The sequence below is a fragment of the Megascapheus bottae genome, chromosome 10 (assembly GCF_031878675.1).
Source record: "Megascapheus bottae isolate mThoBot1 chromosome 10, mThoBot2.hap1, whole genome shotgun sequence".
NCBI lineage: Eukaryota > Metazoa > Chordata > Mammalia > Rodentia > Geomyidae > Megascapheus > Megascapheus bottae.
Window position 1 is genome coordinate 13,889,558 of NC_143518.1, and position 6,647 is coordinate 13,896,204.

The 6,647-nt window shown below is 36.3% G+C and overlaps 1 pseudogene; it reads right to left on the reverse strand.

The window, feature by feature from the left end:
• Positions 1–283: 283 nt before the first annotated feature.
• Positions 284–2,751, reverse strand: LOC150057619 (coiled-coil domain-containing protein 127 pseudogene; annotated as a pseudogene).
• Between the last annotated feature and the right edge of the window lie 3,896 nt (positions 2,752–6,647).

Here is a 6,647-nt window from a genome sequence, read left to right on the forward strand (position 1 = left end):
TAGTGCCAGGGCTGCCTCTGAACCTCGACCCTCAGATCTTAGCCTCCTGAGTAGCTAGGATTACAGGCATGAGCCACCTCACTCAGCTTGAAGTGCTTAAATTGAATTCTTCTCTGGAGTAGCATACCCACAGGAAGCCTTGCCTGCCAAGGCCTTATTGTACTGTTCAGAAACAGTAGAGTCCCTGGAGAAGGCTATACCTGGTCACCTACGGGTGGCAGGGAAAAACAAGACATCTGAGATCCAAGAATGCAGAAGGTCCACGACAAACATTTGTCTGGTCTTACTTTTCTGGCATGACCTGCTCCACCCACTTAAACCTTTTCAGTTCCCAGTATTTGAGATACAATCAATGACATGAGCTTCCCATTTTGGCGTTTGTTGGTATTCCAGACATCCCCACAATGCTTATCATGCTTAAATATGTCGGTTAAGCAGCTTCCTTCTCTAGGTTGGTGGCCACTGTGTCCATGGAGGCCAATAGGTTCTTTTCCAGCTGTAGCAGTATACTGCAGAAGAGAATTGGACTACACTAGATGCTCTGTCTTTCCACAAGAGCCTCTCCTAACTCCTTCAGCATGACCTAGGCTTTCCTTTGCCAGCCCTGTTCTTCTTCCAGACAGCTCAGATACACACTTCTTAGAGGCCGCAACTGACTTCTTTCTTGCTTTATTTGAGCCCGTTCCTGTACTACAAGCTTCCTTTCTTCCACTCACTTGCGTCCCTGAGAGATGAGGGCTTCTCGATAACTAGTTGTTCTGAGTTGCTCCTTTTCAAGTTCCAAAGACAGCTGAGCGACAGCTCGTCAGTGTTCTGAGATGACAGCATGGTACCTGGCTTCAAGATCCTGTTGCAAAGCATCTGTTTTTGATGATATGCTTCTCTCTCCTTTTCTATTTCTTTCTGGGACTCCCTAGACCAAATCCAACGAAATGCGGCTAATCCCAGCATTGGTACCAACAGGGCATACTTCCACCTGCTCCTATCGCCTTCTGCAGCTGGAATTAGGCCAAAGTTCCAATTTGGGGGATCATTTAAGTTACTTATGGAGATATAGCTCAGGGAGCCCTTGGTGGAGATAGCTCAGAGGGACGCAGGAAAGTCCCCACCCCAGCGCCACCCCAGCTCCTCCAGGACTCGCTGTGGACACGACCTAGTGCTTGACTTAGTTTTAAATACAACTACATTATATTATGTCATCGATCTTAGTCTATCCTGTGTAATGTACCACCTGTATTCAATTTAAAAAATCGCATATATCGAAAGTTATAATAATTTAATTAATTGGCAGTACTGAGAAAGCATTTTATATTCTTGCTAATTTTCTGTGTAAATAAATTATCAATTATTAAGGAAATACTGTTAAGTTGTCAAATTAGAGGCTTTAATTTTCTATTTATTTCTTCAGTTCTGCATTGTGTGTGTGTGTACTTTTCAAGTGTGTGTGTGTGGGGGGGTGTTTGTTTGTTTGCTTTTTCCATTCTTAGGGTTTGAAGTTAGTGCCTGGGAGATGTCCCAGTCTTTTCTGCTCAAGACTAGTACAATATCACTTTGAAACATAGCACCACTTCCAATTTTCTGGTTATTAAGTTGATAGTCTCATGGACTTTCCTTCCCTAGTTGGCTTCAAGCCATGAGTTTCAGATCTCAGTCTCCTGAGTAGCTATAATTACAGGCATTAATCACTGGTATCAAAATATTTCACTTTTTAATCTCAGGTAACCACTACTCTTGGTTAGTTTTTGTAAAACTATTAAATACTTGAATTTGGGTTCGTGTTATTGACTTTTTTTGGTTATTTGTTGTTGATGATGTTTTGTAATGTATTTGGCATCTTTTTGTTATACTTTTTTGTTAAATATTTTAGTGTATAATTTTGATTTCTCTGTTGATCTCAATTGAAATCAACAGGGTTTAATTGTGCTTAGTGAGCATAATAAAATCATAATAATATATTTAATTCAATAGTAATCTTTCCAATAAGCTATTACAACTACATACTTGCATTTTGCTTGATAACTTACACATTAGATCTTTACATTTTACAAACTTCATAATACAATTTATTAGAGACTTAGCTAATGTATTTCCTTAAGAAAATGTTACAGAACATAAAACTCAAATTTCAAGACTCTGGATTTGAACATGCCAGCTTGGGTGAAACATATCAGGTAACAAAGCTGCAAATTTACATAATACTTTTCTAAATAACTTCCAACTTTAGCTACCTAGATTTTGGTTAGCTTCTCAGACCAAACCAAATCTGTTTCTTTAAGGGAAAAAAAAAAAAAACACTGCTAATTTCAACATCATTTTCATTTGGAGCAGAGAGTATTTCTGTCAAAGAGACAAAGGAGCAATGAAACTGTCTCAAGCAAATAATATACACAGTTCAACCACCAAAGATATAGCAAGTGCTTAAGGACAAAATTTTTCTGTTTTCTGCCCTATTGTCAATAAATGGTAAGTAGTTCATGGAGTTGTTTTTAAAAGTCCATTCAGTTGTAGACCTATTTATTTCTAGAGAATTGTCAACCATTCTTGACTTCAATATGGGACTGCCTTGGACTATATATTTCAGGATATTTTTACTATTGTAAGGTGATAAATATAACATGTAAAGAACTTTAAGGCTAAAGGCCAATGCTTGTATTTTACACTTTATTAGTATTGATTAGTTGTACAAAGGTGGTTCTTTGAACATATTTGTGGTCATGCAATATATATATTTTTGAACAGACTTACCCTCATAGTTTTTTTCATATATTTTTATTGTAATTAATAGAAAGGTTACATTATATTCATCAGATAGAAGGTACATTACTTCACAAATATTGATACCCTTTCTCACGTCCTGTTTCCTATTTCCCTCTCCCCTCCCCCTCACACCTTGATTTCCCCCTTCCCTCTCCTATTTCAAGCAACCAATTAAGCATATATAAAATATATCCCATAACAAGGTGAAATATTTTTTTTACCAAAACAACTTCAGTAAGTAAGTGTCACAGCTCCATTTTCACATAGGTATGAAACATGATTTGCTCATATTCATCCTCCTTCAGCCCCACATCCCCTTTCTCTTCCCACTACTACTCAAGCTCTCTGACAGGACATGTTTATTTAAATTGTCTTATGCAAAAATCTAAGGATGTTGGTGTTTCATGTAGGAATGAGGACACCAAAGTTACTTCTGCAGAAGAGATGACTACTCACAAGAAGCCAAATATGAAACTCTGTGCTGGGCAGACAGTGGCTCACTTTTTAATCCCTAGCGCATTCCCTGTTCCATGTCCTCTGCCCTATTGACCTTAGAGTGCTGGCTTTGTTTTACATATCACATTAGGCACTTAGAATAGGGTTCATAGGAAGCAGGTAGGTTGCTTAAGGCTTAGAAAATTGGGGCTTTTCTTAATGAAACTTTTTCTTTTGAAAGGGTTCTTAGTAATTTCTCCTTTTAATTTAAGCTAGTTAACGCTTTTGTATTTCAAGCTTACAATTAAATGTATGTCTCTGGTAGAAAAGAACGATTTCTAATTCTTGCACTTATTTGGAAAAAAAAAAAAAACATACGCACACACAACCAAGAATTACATCTAATGCTATGGATGGCAGCAAAGAAGCTGCATGGAAGAACAGCTCATTTAACTAGTTTTAATTAAGGCAGTGGAAAACTGTGATTCCTGATGGGCTAGAATTCAATAAAGCTGAGATAACCAGCTGGGCAAAGAGAAGCTCAGAAGGCAAAGGCAAAGAAACAACCAGAAGAAATTCAACCAGGGAGAGCAACATCACTGAATATCAACAGCACACCCTGGAGAGAAATCAAAGCATGAGAAAATTCACTAATTCCCATTTGGAAATAGATCCCTATGTGTTTTCTCTCCTAAAGCCAATTCTAGCCTCTTATATATTCATGAAAATTAACCATGAATCTTTTTTTAATTGAAAAGGTTTAAATTTAACCATTTGTCTGTTTAAAATGGGCTATTCAGGAATTTCAGAAGTAACCTTCAATAGAAGCTTTTTTAAAAAAAAATAAATTTCATTCTCAATGTGTGCAACAGCTTTGTGTCCTAGAAAGCCAATTCAAACCACATAATTTCTTAATTTTAATTATTGGAAAGATAGAAAAACAAATGGAAAACCTTTTCAATATAAACAGTAATATTTCAGGCATTAAACCCAAGTAGAGAAAAAGAATGCTTTGTTTATTACTCTCAATATCTAACAAAATGATTCATTTATTTCAGTCCCCAGAGTGATGTATAAATGTATTATAAAATATTGGAAATAAATATAAGGCACAATAATTGATTTTAATTAATAGATTATATACACAAATATAAATGTAGCAGCTAAGACAGTAAATGGTTTGATAAAGGAGCTGAGTCTTAAAACATATGGTTTAGAGGCAGATATTTGCATTGGAAAATTGAGAGGTAACCAGAGGCCTCAAGGAAGAGAATACATATTTAAAAATAAATACTTCTAGGACTAAGTTATTTATGTATAAAAGATGACCATAGGGGCCCAGAGTTTGGCCTACTGGTTAAAGTGCACAAAGGCCTGGGATCGATTTCTTGGTACCACATACATAGAAAAAAGCTGGAAGGCTGAGGCTCAAGAGGTAGAGCTCTAACCTTGAGAAAGTCCAAGGACAGTGCTCAGTCCCAGGACTGGCAAAAAAAAAAAAAGACCATAAATCCAAAGATGTTCATTGCAGTACTATTTACCATAGCAAAAATATGGAACCAATCCAGATGCCCCTCAGTTGATGAGTGGATCAACAAGATGTGGTATTCATACACAATGGAATTCTATGCTGCTGTCAGAAAGAACGACATCGACCCATTGGTAAGGAAATGGAAAGACTTAGAAAAAATCATATTAAGTGAAGTAAGCCCGATTCAAAGGAACATGGGCTCAATGGTTTCCCTCATTTGTCATAATCAGTAGAAACCTTGGGCTCTCCTAGCAGAGATTTACAATAGAGCAAAACCTAGATACATAAGGCCATATAGTATGATGCTAAATGAAATGACCTCCAGGATATAGAAACAAAAGCCAAATAATGAGTGATTGTTGTCCTTAATGTACTATGTTATCTCTCATCTCTTTTGCTATCCCTTGTTTATCTCATATGGTTCCAGTATTTCACCATGTTATCTGATATATTGTAGATATGTCTATTTGAAATCAGAAATGGAAGGTGAGAAAACAAGATGAGGGTTGGGGGTCGGGGGAGGGAATGGGGACCAAGACATGAGAAAGGATATCAATGTCTGTGAAGTAATGCACTTTCTGCCTGGTGAATATAATGCAACCCTTCTATTAATTACAATAAAACATATGAAAAATATAAACTGCATATATATATATATGTGTATATATATATATCACATCAGGAGAGTATTTTTTTTAATAAATATAGAAGCCAGGCATGGTGGCTCATGCCTGTAATCCTAGCTACCCAGAAGACTGAGAGCTAGATAGAGATTCAAAGCCAGCCCAGACACTAAAGAAGGATAGACTATTATCTACAATTAATCTCTAGAAAACAGTAGCTCAAGGGGTAGAGCTGTAGCCTTGAGCTGAAGAGCTCAGGGACAGTGCCCAGGTGCAGAGTCCAAGCCCCTTGACTGACAAAAAATCAATCAAACAAACCAACAAACATGGAAGACAAACTTTGTGACTTTAGATTAGACAATGTTTTCCCATGCATATACCAAACACAGACATTAGAGCAACTGTTTGTTTCTGCCCAGATACTCATTTGCATATGCAAACTAACACATATAAGAAACATATAAGAAAATGCATAGCATTCTGGCTTACCTAAATAGCAAAACTATATAATAATTCTTGTGTTCACCAATGATAGACTTTACAAATAATCTCAATACATCCATAAAACCACATGCAATGTATAGGTCTGCATAGATATATCTCAAACTCATATTTCTTAAAATAGCAGATTACAGAGATTAAGTATAACACACTCTAACCTTTATAAAGAGAAATAAGCAAAACTAAAAAATGTAATTTTTGGTATACATGCATATTGTAATGTAATATTCTTAAATAGTTTGGCTTCTATGAGAAAAAAATCATGAGGATTTTATCATAGAATTACTGACATACCTCTTTAAATGGACTGCAGAGAAGTAAATGGACTTTTGCTCCTGTATGTTTTACCATGGATATACTCCAAAGAACTGTCATTTTGGAAGGAAAAGTGGTCCTTACCAGGGAATTATGATTTATCTGCTCATTCCATGATATAGAATTTCTCAGTCTCCATTATTCAGGGAATGTTTTTATTATAAATTAGTTACAAGGATTTGGTTATAGCAGGAGAAATTGACTAGGACCCTGTGTGTGTGTGTGTGTGTGTGTGTGTGTGTGTGTGTGTGCGAGAGAGAGAGAGAGAGAGAGAGAGAGAGAGAGAGAGAGAGAGAGAATTTTCGCAAAAGAAAAGAGAAATGAGTGTGTGAGAAGTAATGCACCTACTATTTGGTGAATGTAACTGTAACCTCTCTATAAATTACAATAATTTTTTTTAAAAAAGAGAAATAAGAAAAGCGAGATTACAAGTCAATGGTATTTAAGTCTTAGAAAAAGGAGGAAAGGAATCAGGGAGTCTCATA